We start from the raw sequence: 24,718 nt of genomic DNA, 5'->3' as shown, positions 1-24,718 counted from the left end.
TAACATTAATGCATGGTTTGCTTCTGTTATTTCACATCATGGGATTGTATCTGGACTGGGCCAACCTGTGATTCTGGTAAGTTGTTTTTTTTCTTTAATAGCAACATAAATATGAAAACATGAGACAAAATAGAACTTTGTCAGTTGAGCACATTTTCTCTGTTAGCCGATACATGGCAGAAGTCTTTTCAATGACATAACAGAGAAAAAGAAGAGTTAGTTGGCCAGCTGCGAAAATATAGCTTTTATTTTCTCAGATATAATCTTTGTGAATCTGTATCATGGCAGCATAAGGGGAAAGAAGGGAAGAATTGGTATAAGAAAGGGCATCATGCAAGGTGTGGCTACAGAGGAAGGTAGGTAGCCCTGTTTGGATGGAGTCTGTCCTTATTCACTGTGAGTGATTACTTAATCATAAGTTTATCATCAGGACTCCAACCTCCAGCCCTGATCTGGACCAGGACACAGACAAGTCAGGCTTGAGTTGCAGGACTATGGACAGCTCCTGTTTGACGCTTTGTTCTAACATGGTCTGGCGCAAAGCTGTTCCTTCCAGGCTCTACCATCTTCTTGAACAGCCTTAAAGGGATAGCCCTACAGCCTGCAGCCTGCATGGGTAAGCATTCAGTCAGAAGCATAATGTTTCTAGTTTGGATGGGGCCAGTCACTTAGTGGAATCCAGCACAGGGTGTGTGTGCTTACTCTGGGGATCATAGAGACTTCTGGCTGAGGGCAGCTAATGCTTGTTGCAGTGGCCAGGATGAGGAAGTAGCCCTTCTGTGACTTGTGCCACTAGGCCTCCCAATCTGGCTGGCCCCACTGCCTCTGGGTCAGAATTCTTATTGCAACTTGAGGTTGGGGTTGTGGCAAAGTTCCTTATGAAAGAATGTTTCTTGTTGCAAAGTCTAGAGCTATATTATTGCTCCTTTGACATGAAACTCTCTGCATCCCATGCTTTTCTTGCTCTCCATCTTGAATAGCAGTGATCCGTACAGGGATACCCATTTAACTTATGGGTGGCGATCTCATCTAGCATATTTGCAAAATTTTGCCATGTGGAAAATTACCCAATTTTGTCATTTTGAAAGTCAGATTGGGTTGTTGGGGCTGCGTCCTTGTACTGGAAACTTGGGTTCGTTTTAGATGACAAAAATTATTGAACTGCAGCTTGGGGACTGAGCTGTGGCACACATGAGGGATCATTAAAATGGGAAACTGGCAGAGCTGCTGCATTTCTTATCTCCAAGACCTCACTGGGAGGAAAACAACATACCTCAGATTATTTTAGAGGGAGGAAACACACACCTTAACATTGCTTTCTGGCATTTTACAGTACAAATTTTGCAATGGAAGAATGGAATATCTTGAGATGTTGTGCCATCTCATTGTCTGGAGGTTTACGGTGGGGAAATAACTTTTGATGGGCATGTATGCTTCAAGAATAGAGAATGCTGCCTTTTGGCAGAGGGTTAAAGGAGATGATCAAACATTCTCTTCCAGCTCTAAAGTGGCATTTAGAGAGACATGTTTGTGCTAAAACCACCTCCCTGCATTCATTTGGGGAGTCTGCTGATTAAGTCTTCTTGCTTCACCATCTCATGGTGAATTAGATACCAGTCAACTGCCAATGATGGGTTATAGGAGGCTAAAAGTCCCATGAAAAAGCTCTGGCATGCATGAAGAAGGTCACACAACCCTTTGGATTCCATCTAGTCTGGCCAGTGCACAGTGGAGACTGGGTCATTTGGACAAATGGGGCACTTCCACCAACCTCCATCTGTCCTCAATGTTGCCCTTGCCCAGGGAACACCAGAGAGACAAAACTCATGAGTGTCTGCTTGTCAGTGACTGCCTCCTCCTCCTGTTGGTCTCCATGCCAACCCAAAGGGCACCAGCCATCGCTCACATTGAGCAAGGGTATTGTGAGGCTGGAAAGAGCCAAAGTTCTTGGGCTGCCACAAGCCCCACAGCAATACATTTAATGTCTGAACTGCAACACATTTAATATGTGTTTTTAAGAGTTGGAGAAGGAGGACCAAGAGGTTGCATGACCATGACATCCTAGAAGCAGTGTGAAAGTGGTCAGGTTAGTGCCTCTCCCTACGACTTATTTTTTAGATTAATTTTATTTATTTTTATTTATTTATTGAATTTATATACCACCCTATACACAGGGGTATCAGGGCAGTTCACAGAATAAAATCAAGATATAAAACCACAAAATACATAATAAAAATAAAAACAACCACCCAATAGCCCCCCTCCCAAAAAACCCATATTTTAAAAGGGCATAGGATATCAATCAGATCAACTAAAGGCCTGGTTAAAAAGGAACGTTTTTGCTTGGTGCCTAAAGGTGTATTATGAAGGCGCCAAGCCAACTTTCCTGGGGAGAGTATTCCACAGATGGGGAGCCACTGCAGAGATGGCTCATTCTGGTATTGTCACCCTCTGGACCTTGAGGAGGAGGCACAGGAAGGAGGGCCTCAGAAGATGATCTCAGGGTCTGGGTAGCTTCATATGGAAAGAGGCAGTCCTTGATGTATTGCGGTCCTGAGCCGTTTAAGGCTTTATAGGTCAAAACCAGCACTTTGAATTGGAAACAAATTGGTAATCAGTGCAGTCGGACCAGGATCAGTGTAATATCAAAGTGTCTTGCTCCCTGGTCCCCGAATTCTGCGCTAGCTGAAGTTTCTGAACCGTCATCAGAGGTAGCCCTATGTGTCGCTATGTGATAAAAAATATATCAGAGCCATTTATAGCAATAAAACACAAAATGGTATGATAGAAAACAGATAAAAGTTAAAAACAGACATCAAATAATAATTATGGAAGCAGTGCTTTTTTCCAGGGGTACACAAGGGCACGGAGTACCGTCACCTTTTTTCTTCTAGAAGAAAAGCACACTGTGGAAGGATATATTTTTAATTGCTTGCATATGCCTGACATAATAGAAACATTTTCCACAGGCATTGCTAACAACATGCATTCAGCAGGCGGTTTATAATGCTTGCTGCAGTTTTTCAGCAAGAAACAACACAAAACGGCTGATTATGTTTGCATCTCGGCTATAAAACAATGTCATAAAGTCTTGGCACGGCCGTTACTTATGAAACGTTTCTACAAAAATGTAGCAAACCCCAAGTTATAAATGTGTAATTAATATTAGCTGGAGATCAATAACTTGAACCCAAGAGTGCAGAGAGAAAATGGAATATCTTATGGCATTTCTAATAGACCCAACACCCCTTATAATTTGTAGGAATGAAATGAAGGTTATATGGACTGCATACACCACAGTGGTCAACAATTGTGTGTTTATTGTACTAAAACAGATTGTGCAGGATGGCAATGACTATCAGACCCCTTTAAAAAGTTGCATCCTTTAGTTAAACATACTTAGGGCTAAATCACCCAATCAGGTCCAGTGGTCTACCAGCTGCAACTGTTTGCCAGCCCAGTAACATGCACCAAGATGCTAATTTTGCTGCTAATTGTACTTGCAATTGTGGATTAACTTTCATGTTCTTTATTTCTTTTGGCTCAGCAGGGGCTGTGCTGCTGTGCTATGGTCACATGACTTCAGTGGGGAAGCAGATTTTGGCTAAACATTAGAAAAAACTTTCCAACAGTAAGAACTGTTGCAGATAGGCTTGCTAGATGGTAGACTATCTTTTGATAGATGCATTTAATGGCCATCTGTCAGAAAGTTGCATTGAATAATAATAATAATAGTAATAATAGTAATAATAGTAATAATAGTAATAGTAATAGTAATAATAATAATAATAATAATAATAATAATAATAATAATAATATCTTTATTGTCATTGCCCCCTCTCGGGGACAACGAAATTACTTGGCTGCTCCATCCACCCAGGTAGGGCACTCCACACAAAATCAAAACAACTATAAAAACCCTAATTAAAACAATACAGTATAATACAGCAAGGAAGATTAGATGACTTTCAAAGTCCAGGCTTCCCATTCAGGGCCGAGATCACTCTGGAGAAGAAGCTTAAGACGGCTCGTTCTTGTCTTCATCATCCTGTATCTCCGTCCCGACGGCAGGAGCTCGAAGAGACAGTGACCAGGATGTGATGGATCTTTTACTATGTCCAGTGCTTTCCTATGGCACCTTGTGGCATATATCTGCTCTAAGGTGGAGAGTGGGCTGCCAACAATGCTCTCTGCTGCCTTAACAACTCTGCACAACCCCATCCTGTCCTGGGTAGTACAGCTTCCGTACCACACACATAAGCCATAAGTGAGCACGCTCTCAATGGCACAGTGATAGAAGGCAAACAGTAGTTTCTGCGGAAGATGGTTTTTCCTTAGAATTCTCAAAAAATACAGTCTCTGCTGCACCTTCTTCACAAGCCCCCTTGTGTTGACACTCCAGGACAGATCCTCTTGTAATTCAATGCCCCAAAATCTGAACGTTGTTACCCTCTCCACACAGACCCCATCAATCAAAAGTGAAGATCCTGCACTGAGCTGGGGGTTGGGCAAGCAGACCTAGAGACACACATCCGCACTACAGATTTAACGTCGTATCATACCAGACATGGATTCCTTCAAAAAATCCTGGGAACTTTTGTTTGTTAATTGTGCTGAGCTACTCCTAGACTCACACCCTAGAGCTACAATTCCAGAGTCCATAAGGAAGATAAAATGATTGTTACACCACATGAAATTGTAGCTCAGTGAGGGAATACAACTGTCAGCACCCTTACCAAACAACGTCTCCCAGGATTCTCTGGGGGAAGTCATGACTGTTAAAATGATATTAAAGTGGTATAACAGTGATTTAAGTGTATGGTGCATATATCCAAAGATACGGCCTTCTGCTGTGTATACATATGTTTCTCTCTGTAAAAAAAATCTGAACTCATGCACACACCCCAGCAGTTTTTAACATTCACTTTTTACATCGAATACATAAATTGTAATGTGCCTAAAAATGTGTGAAATATCCATGAAGGTATGGAAGCTCTCTCTGGTGACTCATTTGTGGGATAAATTGCAGCCTCATACTAGAGCAGGCTTCCCCAACCTGTGGCCCTCCAGATGTTTTGGCCTACAACTCCCATGATCCCTGGCTAACAGGACCAGTGGTCAGGGATGATGGGAATTGTAGTCCAAAACATCTGGAGGGCCGAAGGTTGGGGATGCCTGTACTATAGCATTATTAACTTTAGTTAATGTGTGAAGGGGTTAAGACCATTGAGTAAGTAGAGTAAATAGTTTCCCAGGACTTAGCTAGGTCACAGCCCCTCACCTCCAGTGACAAACAGTTAGGAAAATTCTTTGTCTGATGTTGGTCCTCTTCCACCATGTGAAACCCGACCAGATAGGACGTGTGAGCTTGATCACTCCAAGCGTAGACCATATGTTCAGAAACCTTCCCCCATATTTTGTAACCCAAGATTTCTCTCTGTGTTTTCTTGCTGCTGTATGCAAAAACCCATGAACCTGACCTTTGGGAAGTTTGTAAGTAAAAACCATTTTACCTTACGAAACTGTGTAGTCTATTCTATGCTAAGGGAATTGAAAGCGGAAGCACTGTAAGCAACTTAACATGGGATAATTAAAAAGGTCTAAGAGCTTCTATTCCCACACTTTACTTTGCTGCATGCTTTGTGTTTTAAAACCTCTGATGGGACTCTCTCATACCAGAGAGTATTCTGTCCCATGTTTAGATCTAGGGATCCAGCGAATTCTTCTTTACACCGGTCATAACCAGCATCATCCACATGCTGCTCTGAGAGTGCAGCCATACAATCATGAACTTGAAAAGGTGAACCAACCCACTAGGACAAAGCAAGAGAAATGTGTTGAGTTCATCTCAGAGTAGCCATAAGGACAGTAAAGCTGCAAATATGGATATGGGCAGTGCTATTTAAATGGCATTAAGCCACAGTGTTTTCAAACCCATGCACTTCTATAACTTCATCAGAACTGTTTTTAGGATTTATTTTATGTTCTTCTTGACAGAAGGCAATGAGCCAATTCAACCTTTGGCCAACAGCTACATTTCATTGAGATATAACCAGCTCTTGGTGGCAAGCAGATTCACTTACTTTCGCAACTGTTGAGACTTCGCAATATTATGCATGCTCTTAGTGCTAAATTTTCTCTTAAGGAAAACTCTCTTCTCCCCCCTCCCCTTCTCCCCTGCCATCATGGGCCTTTAGACATTTTGATATCTTAAAACGGCTGTGTGATTCCAAAAGACAGCTTTTCTGTTTTAATTAGAGTGCTTCTTATTGAATATGGATTGCCAAGTCTGTATCACATGCTGGGCCTGTGGGCCTGTTAATGACTTGGTTGTGAGATGTTTACAAGATTACAAGTGCTATTGCCCACAGTGAGCGGGGTGGTAAGCGTTACTTAAAACTAGGGGATAATTTTTGGACAGCAGAAGAAAATACATCTTGACACATTCCGATAGACTGGATTGGTGCTGCTGTTTTCTACTGCTCTCCACCCCATGCAAACCAGAATGCTTTGTGGGATTACTTAACTGCAGACTTGCAACACTTACATTATGGAAAGCTTATATCTGCATCTTATATCTGCAACTTAAACTTATTTCACTGTAATTCCCTTCGCCCAGGGAAGTGTATTCTTTGGAGGGAAGCCGGGGAACCATAAGAGGGAGTGTTCAGAACCCTCATCAAAATACAGTTTCCAGTATTCTTTTGAGGAAGTGATGGTAATTAAAGGATTTTTTAAAAAACAACAACACCTGATTGCCATCTCTTGAGTTTAAGTGTCCATTGACTGATGGTATTTGGCCTACTTATTGATTGAAACAAGCAAATTCACAACAGAAACAGTTGCTAGAGCTATCTTTTCTGCTGCAAAGAGCTGTAAATGGATTTTTATCAAATTAATCATTTCTGTTCCTAACATATAAGTACCATATATTTATCTCCATGCCTGTTAGAAATTGTGTGATTTTTGTCTTTTAGGTTGTTTTTACTGGAGCTGTGACTGTATAATATTTTTTTTCTATTGCAGGGTGATATTTTGTCCTCTTCCTTCAAAATATTTAAGAAATTATCAGTGCATGATCTCCGAAATGTATCAACACATTTGCTACATGGAGAACAAAAGGGAAAGTGTGTAGCTGTTTGTTGGAAGATGGTTACCTGCAAAACCTATTAATTGCTTCAATGGGACACTATTTGCTTCTTCCTGTTTCATTTTGATAACCTTTTTGTATGAACCTTTTTTAAAAAAGGGGCTTTTTAATTCATGTCCAACAGAATTAAGGCTCACTTTAAAAATGGAAGGAAGAAAGACCTGTTTGACTCCTCTCCTCTCTGTTATTAACCTGTCTGTCTGAGTAACCATTCACTCAGCTTCAGGCACCTATCTCCCTTTGTTGCTAGTGTTCAGCTAATTTGCTTTATCTCCTCTGTGATGTGAGCACTTAATTAAGTAGCCTAATTAACTTTTAAATTGCTCTGACTCTCAGCAGAATGATGGGCCATCATGAGGTTTTCCCCCCGCAATGCTCCCCTAATCGACCTGGCAGCTGTTTTGGTTTGTTACTTGTGTCAATGTGTAAGTGTTTTGTCATAGTGGGGAGTAGAACAAGGTAAAGAATGTCCTAGAGACCTTAAACCAGGCTCACCTATATCAGTATTATCTGCTCAGACTCCTAGCTGCTCTCCAAGGTATTCACACTGGGTCTGTCATATTACCTGCTCTTAGTGATGTGCATATTTGTCAATTTTTGTTTCTCTCAGTTTCTCATTTTTTCACTGTTCTTAAGGTCAGTTCTTTACATTTCCACCTCAGTTTTTTAAAGTCCTCATGAAAATTTATCAGCTTTTAAATTTCAATTTACCCCCACAATATGCAATTCCCCCTGCACCCTTTTTTTAATGAAATATGCTCATTTTTGCAATGTATGCTATTTCACTTTAACCTGATATATGCATTTCTGTACCCAACTATATGCATTACTTGGCTGAAAAACTGCATTTCAAAATTAAGAGAAATGTGAATTTCAAGAGATAGCTGTGTTTCAGTCTGTATATTGTTATAGGAAGTGCTAATTAAGTAGGTCTGCCCTTGAATGCAAGCAATCAATGTTTTCCCACATCTGTGCATGCTGCCTGGTTTCTTTACATTATTTTTTAACTAAGGGATGGAGAACTTGTGGCCCTTCAATAGGATTCAACTCCATCCAGCATGACCAAGGATCAATGATGATGAGAACTAGAGTCCAACAGCATCTGGAGAACCACAATCACCATTGCTTTTTAACTAGACTTCACAGGGGCAAACCCTGAGATCTTCTGCAAACACATACTCTCCAACATTTCTCCAATGAAAATAGGGGTGTCCTTGTTGTTGTTGTTTAGTCGTTTAGTCATGTCCGACTCTTCGTGACCCCATGGACCAGAGCACGCCAGGCACTCCTGTCTTCCACTGCCTCCCACAGTTTGGTCAGACTCATGTTTGTAGCCTCGAGAACACCATCCAACCATCTCATCCTCTGTCGTCCCCTTCTCCTTGTGCCCTCAATCTTTCCCAACATCAGGGTCTTTTCCAGGGAGTCTTCTCTTCTCATGAGATGGCCAGAGTATTGGAGCCTCAGCTTCACGATCTGTCCTTCCAGTGAGCACTCAGGGCTGATTTCCTTCAGAATGGATAGGTTTGATCTTCTTGCAGTCCATGGGACTCTCAAGAGTCTCCTCCAGCACCATAAAGCATCAATTCTTCGGCGATCAGCCTTCTTTATGGTCCAGCTCTCATTTCCATACATCACTACTGGGAAAACCATGGCTTTAACTATACGGACCTTTGTCGGCAAGGTGATGTCTCTGCTTTTTAAGATACTGTCTAAGTTTGCCATCACCTTTCTCCCAAGGAGCAGGCGTCTTTTAATTTCATGACTGCTGTCACCATCTGCAGTAATCATGGAGCCCAAGAAAGTAAAATCTCTCATTACCTCCATTTCTTCCCCTTCTATTTGCCAGGAGGTGATGGGACCAGTGGCCATGAGCTTCGTTTTTTTGATGTTGAGCTTCAGACCATATTTTGCGCTCTCCTCTTTCACCCGCATTAAAAGGTTTTTTAATTCCTCTTCACTTTCTGCCATCAAGGTTTTATCATCTGCATATCTGAGGTTGTTGATATTTCTTCCGGCGATCTTAATTCCAGCTTTGGATTCATCCAGCCCAGCCTTTCTCATGATGAATTCTGCATATAAGATTTGAACCAATCAGTTGTTCCATATCCAGTTCTAACTGTAGCTTCTTGTCCCACATAGAGATTTCTCAGGAGACAGATGAGGTGATCAGGCACTCCCATTTCTTTAAGAACTTGCCATAGTTTGCTGTGGTCGACACAGTCAAAGGCTTTTGCATAGTCAATGAAGCAGAAGTAGATGTCTTTCTGGAACTCTCTAGCTTTCTCCATAATCTAGCGCATGTTTGCAATGCAGGATGTCCTATACTCCACAATAATAATAATAATAGTAATAATAGTAATAATTTTATCATTTATACCCCTCTCATCTGACTGGGTTGCACCAGCCACTCTGTGTGACTTCCAACATATTTTAAAAAATAACAAAACTATACAGGGCTGCCTTGAGACATCTTCTAAAGGTTGTATCTTATCCCCTTGGCTCGGGGGTCGCATAACTCCATACCCTCCTACATTTCTCCGATAAAAATAGGGACATCCTAAGGAAAAGCGGGATATTTTGGGATCAAATCAGAAACCGGGTTGGCTTCTATGAATCCAAGATCACCTCTGGAAAATAAGGACACTTGGAGCATCTGCAAACATGAACTGCTGCATGTAGCCCCTCCCTATCCCTGTCTGGGTTCAGCAAGTATTTTGTTTGTTTGTTTTGGAGCCAAGGACCAGAAAATTTCCTTACCCCACATTTTTTTTTTGGGGGGGGAGGGGGGTTAGCTGGTATGATGCTTCCAGAAGTTATTGGACTCCAGCTCTGACCATCCCTGACTGGCCATGTTGTCTTGGGCCAAGTGCCTTCTCATTAAGGCACTGCTTACTGAAATCCAATTAATTTCAATGTTTTCTCTGAGTTTCTTTTGAATGTCTTGCCTGCAATCAGCATGGAAGGTACATACCATTGTCTGCATAGGAATTTTCTGTTAATCTTATTCTGGCTGAAGCTGTTTTCAACTGCTTGTGTATTACCTCCTGTAATCAATGGAGAATTGCCCATGTCACTGGCCTTGACCTTTTAGGTTTGCTGCTGAGATTGCTAACAAGCAAAATTAGGTTGAAAGTAGGAGAAGAAAGGCCCCAGAATGGCATTTACGTTAGTCAATCTAGTTGCTAGGAGCAACTGCAACCTACTTATTTGACTGGCAACCACTTGTGTGGAATAGAATGTTCTTTTTGCAAACATGCAAATTGGACAGGAGAAAAAGGAGACCAATTGGTTGAACTGCATCGTTATACTACAAAAATTTGGAGTTCTGATGAAAAATGCAGATGAGTATTATAATTTGGCAGTAGGTACAGAGCTGTTTGTATGATTCTAGCTTATCTAAATAATGGGTGCAGTATTGTAAAAACAAAACAAAAAACCAGGCACTGAAAAATAGAAAACCAAATGACCGGTGAACTCACATGGACAAGCAAGCCCTGGAAATGTTTCTTCTAGCTGTCAAAATGCCCTGGAAATATTTGTTGAAGAATTTAACAAGGAAGGACCTTTGTAAAAGATTTAGGGATGCATTCAAAAGGTCTACTCTGAATAGATGTTAAATTTATGGGCCTAAATTAATCAGACTATTAATTTCTATGTGTCTACTCTGAGCAAAATTAGCTGAATACGACCCTTATATTTTTATTATTTTATAAAGTATCTAAAATATTTTATGTATATATAAATTATAATATATATATTTGAATGATAAGACAGACCCTGACTATAGGCTTACACTCTAATAAACATGAGGCAAAGAAATAATAATAACTGGCAGGGGGAGCAATAATCACGGGATTTATCTTTCACTGGCTAATGGATGAGATTAGGTTGATCTTCAGTTTTCTGTGATGTTCTTCCTCGGATGCAGCTCTAGGTCACCTGGTTGGTGGCAGAAGCCAAAGTGTGCCTCTTGTGTAATAACCAGCCTATTATAACCAACATGCTTAAGTCTAATTAATGCATGCAGGGGTTAATACCATAGAGTAAGCTACCTGCCAGAATAAGCTTTGTCCACTTCCCCTCACCTTGGGAGGAACTAGGCTATTGATTTCCAAATAAACATGGATAAGATTGGATGGCACATCCTTTTGCATTCCATATCTATCTATCATCTATCTATCTATCTATCATCTATCTATCTATCTATCTATCTATCTATCTATCATCTATCTATCTATCTATCTATCATCTATCTATCTATCTCTATCTATCTATCTATCATCTATCTATCTATCTATCATCTATCTATCTATCTATCTATCTATCTATCTATCTATCTATCTATCTATCATCTATCTATCTATCTATCTATCATCTATCTATCTATATCTATCTATCTATCTATCTATCTATCTATCTATCTATCTATCTATCTATCATCTATCTATCTATCATCTATCTATCTATCTATCTATCTATCTATCTATCTATCTATCATCTATCATCTATCTATCTATCTATCTATCTATCTATCTATCTATCTATCTATCATCTATCTATCTATCTATCTATCTATCTATCTATCTATCTATCTATCTATCATCTATCTATCTATCATCTATCTATCTATCTATCTATCTATCATCTATCTATCTATCTATCATCTATCTATCTATCATCTATCTATCTATCTATCTATCTATCTATCTATCTATCTATCTATCATCTCAGCTCTGCTCTGCTCTCGCTCTCTCTTTTTGCTACTCTGTTCCTATATAATTTTTTAGTTTGACAAAATAATAATAAATAAACAAGATTTTTTTAAAGTGAGTAGCATTTCTGATGCAAGGAGATCCCTGTTCCACTGTATCAAATATGCACTTTCCATGTTTCAGAGCTATGCCCTAATCCTGCCAAGAGTTTTCATCCCTTTTGTGATTTCCCTGTATCAAATGTGGGGATTGGTTCCCGTTCAAAAGGCTGCATGGCTTTCTCCCAATAAACCACTCAGGTCTATGTCTGTCAAAGTGCAGTGCCTTTGAGAGATCACAGACACTTTGTCCTGAGGAACAGGGAGAGCTTGTTTGTGCTAATTGCGCCCCAGTTTGATAAATGAGTAAAAGGACAGGAACAGTACAGCACTACTAGAGCATATTCTTTATAAAATGTGTGAATGAAGAAAAGAAGGAGAACAATGAAGAAATGAGCATATACAGACTTCCCACACAAACTCTGAAAAGAACAATGCAAATTGGTGAGCTGGGTTTCTTCCATGCACCAGAAATCTTCATCTCCAAAATTTCAAACCCTTAGGGGTAGAAAATGGCTGCTTGCCCTGCTCCAAGTAGGCAGTGTCTGAAGCCCGTCGTAGGCTGCCCTCCATTTCCCTGGTAACAAGGAGTCATGTCCACCAGCTGGCCATTGTAAAATCCCTAGTATAGCCTGCCAAGGCTTAAAGTTTGAATTGCCCAATCATGGGTTGCCAAGGGGGGCAGAGCCTGATTGGCGGACCTGGGCAAAGAAGTTCTCACTCTGGTCCTCCAACTGGGGACAAAAGCCGACTGCACCCAGCACATGCAGCGCAGTTGGCCGAAGAGCAAACCCTCCTTCCCTTCCTCTCTTCATGCTGTTTGCATTAATTTAACCTTCTTTTGCTTCCTGTGTACTCTGCTTTGACTTTGCTGTTGCTTCCCAATGGTTGCCATATTCAGAGCAGGGAAGGAATTTACCTGGAAATATATTAGGCCCGTTTGGAGGTTTTGCCTTCCTCATAGCAAAATGTCGCAACTTTGGGCAGGTAAGGCATTGGGTGGAATTTTAGTCATGTAGGTCTTGGGTGAAGTGGTGCATCACACTGACTGGTGAGCAGGTATGTACTTGGGGTACCCCATTAGAGGGCTCTAGGTAGAAGTCTCTGTCCAGAAGCCAAGTGTGGAGCAGACAGGTCATAGAGCTTCTAGTGGCAGTCTGGGGCTGGTGTCTCACCAGTCGGTACTTACCTGGGTTTTCTTCTTTTTTCCATTTCTGAAGATGGGGACAACATTTGCCTGCCTACAGTCTGCAAGGACCTCACCTATCTATAACGATCTCTGGCAAGCAAGCAGCCTAACTGACTCTCCGTCAGTTTCATGTGAGTTTAATTACAAGAAGAAGCACATCCAGAGCCTGGCCCTGCCGCCTGCTCTCGTTAACAGTAGTTGCTCAGTATGACTCATCACCCCTCCCCCGACAGGAAGAATGCCAAAATCCCACCTTCTCCTTACCTTCCGTTGTTCTCTGAGCTTCTCCTGTCTCCTAATTTTGGGGCTGAATGACTGGCCTGTATCCTCCCGACTCCCTGAAGACACAGCCTCAGCCTCTGGTTTGTCTGCTGGTTGCTTGGCAACACTCGGGCTGACTTCCAACTCTTCCTCTCCTTGGGAGCTAACTGCTTCTTCCCTGGGAAGGAGAGAGGCTGGGCTGTCCTCTCTAAACTCTAACAAACAGGTCTCAGATGCAGAGTAGGCCCTTTGCTCACATAGCTCAATTTCTGTGACTGACTCTTCCGCTGTGCTCTGGGGGCCAGGTTCCTGACACTGTCACTAAAAAAGAAACAATTTGAACATTAGAGAATGGAGCTATGATACTTTTAGTCAACATCAACGTATATTTAATAGCTACAGATGTATAGTAACAAAGAGAAGAAAACTAATCGAACATGTAATAAGATCTTTTTTAAAAAAGAATCCTATTTTGGATTGCAGTGAAAATGCCAAACAGGGTTATGGAGCATAGGTTTCAGTGGTCATTATCCTCCAATTTGGAAGATGGGTTTCTCCTTCAGGAGGCCAAATGATACACAGGTGCACAATAGATGAGGAGGAAGCTGTGTGCATAATCTATAAATCACAAACTAGAATGGCTGCCAATGAGAGTTCTAATAATTGCTACTTGTCTCTGACAAGGAACATCCTGCTTTTTGCCAAGTGCATTAGTGTCCTATGGCAGCAAGGGAATGGTTAGGGGGAATCACACACCTCTCCCTCCTGCCTGTTATTGTATTGTGTGCACCTGAATCAGATGAATGGCGGCGCAACCACAGAATACTGTTGAACATGAACATTTGATTGACTCGGGAAATAAAGGTGTTCTGCTGCTCCAATATCTGCGAAGGAAAGTTGTCAGTCAGGCTGGCTGAAATGTCACACAGGCATTGGGGCAGAAGTAGCTTTCTAGCGTGGGCTGAAGACTAAGAATGACAAATGATTAACTACAGTTGCGTGCAGTCAGTGGACTAGGGGGACTAGGCTAGTCCCCTAAATGTTTCTGGTAAATTAGATTATTACAGTATGAATGCCTGGTGCCGACTTCCCAAAGCCCACGAAGCTTCTGACCAACTTAGGGAGGAGGTGCGATGCTTATGCGTGTGGTGTCACGGCGTTGCAGTGTCAGTTGCCACCAATTGCCCTCGCAAACTGGCACCTCTGACCCTAACTGTTCCCTACAAAAGAATTAACCACACACCACTGATGAACTAGATGGATTTAGTACATCTGTATACCAATATAACTACTCATTCTACAAAACCCCATAGTCTTCTATCTCTCATCAGTTCTATCTATTGACTCGGAAACTACAGTTAATCCAGAACGCGGCAGCTAGACTAGTGACTGGGAGTGGCCACTGAGACGATATAACACCGGACCTGAAAGACCTACATTGGCTCCCAGTACGTTTCCAAGCACAATTCAAAGTGTTGGTGCTGACCTTTAAGCCCTAAAAGGCCTCAGCCCAGTATACCTGAAGGAGAGTCTCCACCCCCATCGTTCAGGCCAGACACTGAGGTCTAGCGCCGAGGGCCTTTTGGTGGTTCCCTCACTGCAAGAAGTGAGGTTACAGGGAACCAGGCAGAGGGCCTTCTCGGTAGTGGCACCCACCTTGTGGAATGCCCTCCCACCAGATGTTAAGGAAATAAACAACTATCTGACTTTCAGAAGACACCTGAAGGCAACCCTGTATAGGAAAGTTTTTAATGTTTGATATTTTATCGTGTTTTTAATATTCTGTTGGGAGCCGCCCAGAGTAGCTGGGGAGGCCCAGCCAGATGGGCGGAGTATAAGTAATAAATTATCATCATCATCATCATCTTGTCGATCTGAAAAGTACTAGCAAGGAGGTTTTGGGAGAAGCTGGAATGTTGGAGCAGCCTCAATGTCTTTCTTTGAGCAAAAGTTTTCTACTGGCAAAAATTGCAACCGGATGCTGCGGAGATGCTGGATGACCAAGCTGCAGTAACCACTAGTAGTCTCACCTGTTCTAGCATATAAGTAGAGCTGAATTACCTTTGATCTATAGTCTAAATGGATATGTTTATCTCACTTGCCAACCTATCTAGCAGGGCGCTATGGATGAATTACAGGGTGGAGCCAAAGTAACCTTTTTGCCAGCAGTATGAAGCTATTGATATAAATGGAAAAGCCCCACTCAAACGGCATACTTCATTCGAACACTGCCCTCTGAGACCAGAATAAATTGGGGTGCCAAAACATCAATAAGAGCTACATGCCCACGCTCAGCTTCAGCTTCCTTTTCCTCTTTGTGTTGCCATATTTCAAATAATTCGGAAGCTTATTGAGCTCAAATAAAAGTACTGGTGGTGGTGGAAAAGTGTATTTCAAGTTCTGCAGAAAATGTTATGTGAGGTTGTTCCTAAATAGGTTCAAACGGCAAAAGATTGTTCGATTTGAGGACATGAGGGGGGGGGGGGAATTGATTTGGGAGCCAGTCTTGTGAAAATGGCTTCAGAATTTAAATCTTCATATAAAATACTTTTCCCACCATTTGAACGAAATCTTGAAGAGCCAGGTTCTGAGCACTGGTTAATTCATGTTGTGTCAGAGAAGTTTATTGTCGTGGCTATAGTTAAATGGTGGAAAATCCATTTAGAAATGCAATGATATAAACACATTTTCCTTCTCCCCTGTTTCCACCTTTGAAAACAGAGAAGGAACCCAAAACGTAATGTATAAACTAACTGAAATACTATGACAAAACTAAAATCAATATTTCTTCATCCAGTCCACCTTTTCTCTCTCTCTTTCCTTTGGTCCAAACTAATCACAGTCTGTTGGATTTCCCCAAAGTCTACATCAATAAAATGTGTAACAATGTTTTAAAATATGACAGGTTTGTACAGTGGTACCTCGGGTTAAGTACTTAATTCGTTCTGGAGGTCTGTACTTAACCTGAAACTGTTCTTAACCTGAAGCACCACTTTAGCTAATGGGGCCTCCTTCTGCTGCCGCACCGCCAGAGCACAATTTCTGTTCTCATCCTGAAGCAAAGTTCTTAACCTGAAGCACTATTTCTGTGTTAGCAAAGTCTGTAACCTGAAGCATATGTAACCTGAAGCGTATGTAACCCGAGGTACCACTGTATTGTAGTTTGCTGGGTGATAATGAAAATATTTTTTTCTTCTTCTACCGGACATAAATGAGGTTTTACATCAAGTGAAGAATGCACAACTAATATTGGTTGCACTTATTAGCTCCTGAATTCCTCAGTTAGAGTTGAGCACTTTGTGCATTGCCATTCCAGATTTCATAGGAGACCTGAGCCAGAAAAAAAACCTTAGAAGATACCATGGCTCAGAAGCTCTTTCCCCCCCTTTTCTTTTCTGATATAGTTACAAGCTTGATGGATCAGGGGAATGCTGTGGATGTAATGTATCTTGATTTCAGCTATTCTTTTGACAAAATACCCCATGATACTTTTGTGGAGAAGCTGGTAAAATGTGGACTAGACAAGTTAATTGTTAGGTGGTTGACTGACCAAACCCAAAGAGTGATCTCTAATGGCTTCTCATCATCCTGAAAATAATTGACAAGTGGGGTATTGCAGGGTTCTGTCCTGGGTACTTTGTTGTTCAGTGTCTTTATAACTGACTTAGATGAAGAATTGAGGGAATGCTCATCAACTTTGCAGATGACACTAAACTGGGGCTAATGCCACAGAAGACAGAATTATGATGCAAAATGACCTTAACAGATTGGAGAACTGGGACGAAAAGAACAAAATGAATTTCAATAGGGACAAATTTAACGTTGTACACAGGCAGGAAAAAACAGCTGCACCAGTTTAAGATGGAGGACATCTGGATTACCAGTAGTACAAGTGAAAAGAATCTAGGGGTCCTAATAGATCACAAGTCAACAGTGTGATGCAGCGGGGGGACGGGACTAATGCTATTCTAGGTTGCATCAACAGAAGTAAGTGTGCAGATCAAGGTGGAGGCAGTGGAGGGAGTATGTGGTGAAGGCCTGACAGTTGTCCTGTAGTTATGTAAGTGGGGGTCTGCAAAACCATTTTAAGAAAGGTGTGGTGTCACATATGATGCTAGCTTAAATTAGACTTTGGGAATCAATCCTAACTATTTCTTAGCGGCCACTATATCTCATATGGGTGAAGAATAAACTTGAGAAGGAGGGAAGGGGAGAGAGAGAGAGAGAGAGAGAGAAAGAAAGAAAGAAAGAAAGAAAGAAAGAAAGAAAGAAAGAAAGAAAGAAAGAAAGAAAGAAAGAAAGAAAGTGGCCCAGGCAGGTTTGGTTTGCTGAATGGTGTCTCTTTGGGGAGTTTATTCTAAAGCTAATGTGGAATATTTTTTAAAGTCCTGAAGCTGCCTTCTATCTGTAGACAATACCAGGAAATGTCACAAGCAAATAACACTGCTCTCTCGAGCACACGGTGAAGAGACAAATGTTGGACTGTAGCTTGTGCAGTGAATGCCAACAATATCAAAGCTGAGGTAGGTGGCTCCAGGGAAGGTTCTGACTGGAATGGCAGCTCTGCCAGATGCTTGTGCACTCAAGAATAAAACATGATAATACATGTAAAAAATAGGAGCACAGGAAACTCTCATATATGGAAGCAGAGCATCAGTTCCTGAAGCCCAGTCAGCTACACTGACTGGTAGGTAGCATTTCTCCAGGGTTTATGGCGGGAGTTTTTTCCAGTCTGGCAATCCCATGTGCTCTGGCTCTGAGCCGTAGCCCTTCCCCAAAGTCACTGCTGTCTGCCAGTGTGGTGTAGTGGTTAAGAGCGGTAGACTCGTAATCTGGTGAACTGGGTTCGCGTCTCCACTCCTCCACATGTAGCTGTTGAGTGACCTTGGGCCAGTCACACTTCCTTGAAGTCTCTCAGCCTCACTCACCTCACAGAGTGTTTGTTGTGGGGGAGGAAGGGAAAGGAGAATGCTAGCTGCTTTGAGACTCCTTCGGGTAGTGATAAAGTGGGATATCAAATCCAAACTCTTCTTCTTCTTCTTCTTCCTTTGCACTTACACACAATATAAACTATTGAGGTTCTCTAGTTGCTCATAGGTCTATGGAGTACCAAAGCACTCATCTGTCAGAAGAGAGAGCAACTCATGTTTCTCATGTTTTTCATACTAGATTAGAGTAGCTGTGTGTGTGTATGTGTGTATGTGTGACTTATATGCATTTTTATGCACATTTTACCATACTTGAGGCAGTTTTGTACACAGCACTTAAATGGAGTATTGCATTGCAAAATTCAGAGAAGTGCAAATTTCAAAGGTTGGCTAGGTTTCAGTTTAAGAAAGTGAAAATCTGGTAGGTTCGCCTTTAAATGCAAAAATAACTGAATTTACCCCCCCCCCCCATGGCATGCCAATGTAGTTTCTTGCTGGACCACGGCTTACTGGTATGGTAGAACACGGAAAGACCAGCAATATGGGTTAAGATTCAACCAATGCTTTGTATTGAATCCATCCTATCTATACTGAAGCTATTTCCATTTGAGACAATCCCCTGAAAACTGGGTAAAACCTGATTTGTCTGAATGTATAACTTTTCCCCGAGGAAACACACCTTGTATAAATCTTATCCTTGAAGGCATAACTGACATTATAATGGACACCTTTATGAACTTTATAGTAGTCTAAATGTTTTAAAAACATAAATTGGTTCTTGTTGGCCTGAGTTTCAAATCACTCGTGTCAAATTTTGCTTTCCTTTAAAAATGCTTTCATATAAATCTCTACACTCTGAGCAAAATATATTGATCTGTTTCAAGTTCAGGATTTATGGTGACCTTGGAACCACCACACAGCTAAGCACTGTTTTCAGAAGTTGGGTTACAAGACAATTGAGACAGCCCTGTTAGTGATCTTCTAGTGCAACTTTTCTTTCATTTCCCAGGTTCTGTTGTTGAAAGGTGACAGCTTCTTGAAGCCATGAAAGCAGCGATATCACTGTAGCACTAAAGAGATAGGAGTCTGTTTCCCGCCCCCTTTTAACTGCATCGAACTACAGTGCTATTCCTGTCTTTCCTGTATTGTGTGTAGACTATAGCACGGCAGTTTATCTTGTTTTCAATCCCTTTTTTTCAAGTGTGGGTCTTATGAAAGAGATGTCCCTCGCCCAGGATATAGCATATAATTTTAACCCTAAGCCTTGAGTTAAGACAAAATATCTGGATTCCTTTAATAGCAAAATGATGCACAGAATAATACCCTTATCCCTTCTTATTATGGGCAATGCCAACTTGGCGCTGTCCGAGGTGACATTGTGTGAGGTTAGCACAGATCAGCAGACGACGTCAAATCTGGGAGGATATAGAATGAGCTCCCTGCCACCATTACCAAGGTGCTCGGCAGCTTTTATTGGCAGTAAATTCATTCAGTGGCATGTCGAATTAGGTGATTAGCATAGAGAAAAGTGTCATAAAAAACAAGTGGCTCAGAGTGTGTGGCTACACAAGGCACAGAGTGTGCTGCGGACCTCATTATGCTGAATTAAGAGGACCTCTTGTGCAGTACATTTCCCTGTCAGGGAAGGAATGCACTTTGGTGATTTATAATTTTGATTATTATGATCTGTTCTGCTTGAGGAAGCCTCTAATTCATCAGGCAAAGAATTCTCAGATGGATCATTGTCTCCCTCCTGGATTGCATCAGTTTGTTGCAGGAGAAATTTAAGCTTATCACAACATTTATTTATTTTAAAGACACACATACACCCCAGATAATAAATCTATTGCTGCAACCTACCGTCTCAGCAGATTTAAAGGTTACACTTAATAAGAATTTGCCACACGGACGTGTTTGGCTTTTTGCCGTCCATACCGTTGAACCATTAGATTTCCATACAGAAATGGAAACAGTGCGTCTTCCCCTACCTTTTTTTTTGAGGTGACATTGTTCTTCCAGATCAAAGCTCAGAGGTTATATTGATCCTGTTGTGTACATCTGACTGGCATTGCAAAGAGCTATCAGGATTTGTGGCTTCAGAAACAGGGCAGAAAAGCCATCTGGCCCTTTCCTAAAATTCACTTCTCTGTGCTGAAATCCCAATAGTGAGGACCCACAAATGAATGATGAAGCCCATTTATTTTTCTCCTTTCCCTTGTGTAATAAGATCATGGAAAAGCAGTTCCCATGTGACAGCAGCTATGTGTACAGGATGGAAAAGAGGAACGTCCCTAAGGTTGCTACTTTTGCTTGATCCCGCCCAGCACATTATTTCAAACTAATGGAAGCAGAAGTCTGTTCTGAAAATCATATGTTCTGCAACTCATCCTCTCTTGGGAAAAGTCTTGGAATGAAATTTTGCTGCAAAATGACAGCTCAAACTCATTGCAGGAGAGAGTCCATTAAAATATTTATTGCCAAAGAGGTCCTGAGCAAATCTGGACTGCTACATCTCTTCTAAAAAGGGACTTGCCCTAGTTTTACAACCTGGATGCAAAATATTGGACCAAATTTATTATAACATGTATATTGACAACACTTATGCTAAAGAAGAAGAAGAAGAAGAAGAAGAGGAGGAGGAGTTTGGATTTTATATCCCGCTTTATCACTACCCAAAGGAGTCCCAAAGCGGCTAACATTTTCCTTTCCCTTCCTCCCCCACAACAAACACTCTGTGAGGTGAGTGGGGCTGAGAGACTTCAGAGAAGTGTGACAGGCCCAAGGTCACCCAGCAGCTGCATGTGGAGGAGCAGGGAATCGAAACTGGTTCACCAGATTATGAGTCCACCGCTCTTAACCACTACACCACACTGGCTCTCAAGTGTGGTTCTCTTGGGATGGAGCAATTGTATGTACTTTCTTCAGCAGGAACAGCACATCAGGCACCCTTTATGATGTGCTTGGATAGAGGCTCAGTATGCATGCTCTTCTCTCTGTATGTGAGTAATCAGACCTTTGCATGTCTGTAGTGGAGGTGTCATAAATGACCACCACCACCAAAAGAAAAGGGACTGGGTGCCAGTTAGGGATGAATAGTCTGCCAATTTCACTTCCTCCCACTTCCACATTTTCCCAACCTTAAATTTAGCTTGAGTTGCCACACAAAAAACCCCACTGTTCGCATCTTATTGGTCATTTCTTATTGCACACACATTTTACACAATACAAGACTTGTTCTGTGCCCAAAAAGTGCCCGGCACTGTGGCCCATAGATTGCAACAAAATACTGGGCAAGGTTTTGCCCAGCATCTTGTTTGTGCGGTGGGTTCATGGGAAAAAGCTGTCCCATGAGCCTTTGCAAAGGGGAGGAGAGAGCCCAGTGCTTTTTTCTCTGGGGGTATTCCACGGTATGCAGTACCAGCACATTTTTTTCTAGAAGAGAAGCACTGGGAAAACCTATATAAGACTGCTTCCCCCAGAGCTAGCCATTTTGCCTTGAGAGCTTCCCTAGGGCCCTCGTACCTACGGGACCGCCTCTCCTGGTATGCCCCACAGAGGAACTTACGATCTTCAAATAAAAACACTTTGAAGGTCCCAAGCCACAGAGAGGTTAGGCTGGCCTCAACTAGAGCCAGGGCTTTTTCGGCTGTGGCTCCAACCTGGTGGAACGCTCTGTCACAAGAGACAAGGGCCCTGCAGGACTTGACATCTTTCTGCAGGGCCTGCAAGACAGAGCTGTTCCACCTGGCCTTTGGTCAGGGCGCAGCCTGACTCCCTTCTTTGGCAATCTTTACAAAACTTTAGTTTATGGTTGCCATCAATTTTGATTTTAATTCATTTTTATAATGTTTTATAATGTTGTACTGTTTTAGTGTTGTTAGCCGCCCTGAGCCCGGCTTCGGCTGGGGAGGGCGGGATATAAATAAAATTTATTATTATTATTATTATTATTATTATTATTATTATTATTATTATTATTATCTGTCCACCAAGGGTGCCAACCCCAGGGGGCCCTGGTGGCTCAGGCATCCACATTCCCCCCCCATTAGTGCTCGGACTCCCCCTCCCACCACCGTCACTTTGCCTGAAAGGCAGATGTGCCTGAAAAATGCCATGCTGGTGAAGCCCCAGACACCTAGCATCTTCATTTGCTCAAAGGGCTAAAGTTGTATCTATACATATAAATTACCCCTTTCCCCCCGAAAATAAGACAGGGTCTTATATTAATTTTTGCTCCCAAAGATGCGCTAGGTCTTATTTTCAGGGGGTGTCTTATTTTTCCATGAAGAAGAATACGGTACGCATTTATTGTCTAATTGTCAGTCAGCCAGACTCTGTGTGCAGCAGGCGGCAGCTTGTCTTGGCGGCGGCGCGGGCTCTCTGATTTAAAGAGACCTTGCACTGCCTGAACAGCTCCGGCTGCACTGCAGCCAATCAGTGAGCTGCGTGGCGGCGCCCTCCGCTACGGTCCAGAGGAGTCAAACGCCTTATGGTAGCTTCGGGGGCCTTATATTCCGGGGAGGCCTTATGTTCGGGAGAGGCCTTATTATCGAGGAGGTCTTATTTTCGGGGGATGCCTTATATTACAGCGAGAGGCAAGACTGTAAGTAGGTCTTATTTTCGGGGGATGTCTTACTTTCGGGGAAAGATGGTAGCATATGCATTTTGGGGGCATTGGCCTGTGCTTTGAGTCTTTTGAGTACCCAGCAATGCCCGTGGCTGCATCCATGTGGGATCGCATGGCTGAGAATTCATGGGAATTATGCAGCTGGGGGATCAGCGTGTGAGAATTTATTGCAAACAAAAGACTTACCAGCTTTAAAAGAAAGGGAGAGCCTTACAAAGTTCACACAGAAGCATAATATTGCTTACTTTAACTCGACTGTGGAAACAACTCAGAGGCTATTAAGAAGAAAAAGGATAACAACAAGAAGATCGAAAGATGGGACTGATGAACACTAAAAGCAGCAGAAATGTGAGATGACTGGACACTTACTGAACTCGAAGCATGGGAACCCCCAACAAAAAAATACAATTTGGCAAAATATTTGGACTTTATGATATGCATTGGCATAATTTGGAATAATTAATGTGATATGATTGGATTGTTAAATGGAAAACTTAATAATTTTTTTTTTTTAAAGGAATTATGCAGCTGGGATTCATCCCTTGAAAAGCAGCTCCCATGGGATGGAAGATGAAGGGAAGAGGGATGAGAAACTGGTTTTCGTTGCTGTAAAAAGTTAGGTGCTGGTACTCATATCCTGATAATTCTAAAATGCCTCTCTGAACCTGCACTTCTTCCTGTGCCCATTCCTATCTTTACTGATTCTGCGATTAACTTTTAATAAAAAAATTGATAGTTAATATTTCTATTACATATTTTTGATTTTTATTAATATTTCTCTCTCTCTCTCTCTCTGCCCCTCCCTCTCTTTTTCCATGTGTGTGTGTGCGTATACTATGACGATACTAAGAAAACTTTTATTTAGAGAATGGTGTGGCATGGAAGCCAAAATCACTGTGTATTCCTTCTGAAGCATCCACATAACTAGTATGAAATTGGATCTCTTTCTCCTCAAAATAGTTTCAGAGGGGAAGTTCACAAGGTGGATGGTAACACATTGCCTGCTCCATAATCAATATGACTAGGAACATACTTTAAAAAGTGCTGGATTGTATTCCACAGAACATAGAGGTGAAAATATTGGAAGGGTATCAGGCAATGGCTGTGAGCCACATAAAAGAAAATATCAAATTAGCCAAATGCTGGTCTTGCTTGGGGCCCCATACAAGAAAATAAGTGGATTCTGTGTAGTAAGTTAAGGTTATTTTGCAATCATATGGGTAAAACATTACTGCCTCTGTTCCACTCAAGTTGGGCTGTCACAGAAGGCCTCAGGTTTGATCCCTGGAATCTTCAGGTATGGCTGAAAGAGAAGCCTGTGTATAATCTTGGAGTGTCACTGCCAGTCATTGTAGACAAGACTGAGCTAAGCGGATGAATGGTCTAACTCAATATAAATAGCATCCCATGTTCCTAAATTGCTGCAGCTTGCATGTCCATCTCTGGTCAGCATGAGAAATCAGGCAAGCAAATGTGATTCATTCACATCACTCTGGCTGTTTTTATGTTAGCAAACAATAACATAATTAACTACTTGTCTGCATTGTTTGACACTTCCTTTACATTGAAATGAATGCAAGTTACATAAATAAGTCAGTTGCACAACTCATATAACTTTCATTCAGTAACAGCCAGAGAGGTAAATAATGCAGTATTTGGCAGAAACTGAACTGCAGTGGAATGGAAACAGCATTGAATACTGATCATGAAAGGGAATTTATGCCTTCTTACACCCCTACACTTAAGCAAT

General features: G+C 41.7%; 1 long non-coding RNA gene across 1 annotated transcript; it reads left to right on the top strand.

The window, feature by feature from the left end:
* The first annotated feature begins 41 nt into the window (after window positions 1-41).
* On the top strand, window positions 42-13,260 carry LOC309368148. Its single transcript, XR_014167573.1, has 3 exons — window positions 42-76; window positions 258-356; window positions 13,184-13,260. It is a non-coding gene; the product is annotated as an uncharacterized lncRNA (long non-coding RNA).
* The last annotated feature ends 11,458 nt before the right edge of the window (window positions 13,261-24,718 follow it).

Source organism: Podarcis melisellensis, assembly GCF_964234715.1.
Source record: "Podarcis melisellensis genome assembly, chromosome: 4".
NCBI classification, from domain to species: domain Eukaryota; kingdom Metazoa; phylum Chordata; class Lepidosauria; order Squamata; family Lacertidae; genus Podarcis; species Podarcis melisellensis.
Note: the sequence above shows the minus strand (reverse complement) of the source record. Positions and strands in the feature narration are given on the sequence as shown.